A 1,061-nucleotide genomic window follows, 5' to 3' on the forward strand; every position below is an offset into this window, starting at 1 on the left:
CTTCGCATCATCGAGCCCACGGCCAGAACGGATGATGAATTTTCCATACGGGAAGCTCTTCGAGCTCGTTTCTTGGTCCCACAAGATATTCCGTTTGACGTTTATCGCACTCGTCTAAGTGCTCAGCGAGGTAGCTCTCGTGTACCCGCAATGCGGACAATACCTGTTGTGCCCACCCCTGGCTAGTGCGCTACAGATGACGAAGCGCTCTTTGAGCGATGGGTGCAACGGCACCGAAAACTATCCTCACTGCATCACCTGCAGTTGAGCCACAAGGAAGTGGACGTGCGTGTGGAGCGACACCTCCGCTTTGCGGTTGCCATGCTCAAGGCATGCCGTCGACTTCCTTCGGATTGTCGCCCTGCGACGTATGGGTTAACCCCTAATGCTCCCGCGAGCTCTGTGTCTTCGACCGCAAGAGCTCAGGGCCACTGCTTGAGCTCAGCTCAAGGTCCTTCTACTTCCCTGGCTATTGCCAGGAAGCGCGGGGCGTCTGTTGACGCGGGAAGTCCTGATCTTTCTGATCAAAAGTGTCCATGGCTTCTGGGCAATTTTGCCGAAGTGGCGCCTCAAACTTACGCGAGTTTTCGGAGTCGGGATTTCCCCGTCACTTCACCAGATATTGAGTTTGACCCTGGTGGCGACGTCGTCTCACTAGACGTTCAACGTGATAGTGGACGTCACCGGTCTCATCGAGAAGAGTCGGTGGCGGGCGGTGACGACCGGGTCGACCGCCGTCCGGTGAATCGTGATGCTCTTCGAGCTCTTGAGGACGAGATCCTTCGTGATCGTAGATCTGCTGAGCGTCATGCTGAAGTATCATATCGCTGTGCGGACGCTCTTGAGGATTGAAAGCACGTCGTGCGCCGGCTTCCTCACCTTGAGGACTACCGCGCTCTGTCGGAGCGGCTATAGCCGTGGAGCAGGCGAATGCGTCGCTGCATGCTACGGTGGAGCGCTTGGTGCCATTAGAGATGAAGGTTGTTACACTCCGTGACAGAACCAGTTGCTGGTTCAACTTCTGGGTTGCCGCGGGCCCGTGGCATCCGCTCCGGCACCAA

The sequence above is a fragment of the Plasmopara halstedii genome (assembly GCF_900000015.1).
Source record: "Plasmopara halstedii genome assembly, contig: Scaffold_7, whole genome shotgun sequence".
Taxonomy (NCBI): Eukaryota; Oomycota; class Peronosporomycetes; order Peronosporales; family Peronosporaceae; genus Plasmopara; species Plasmopara halstedii.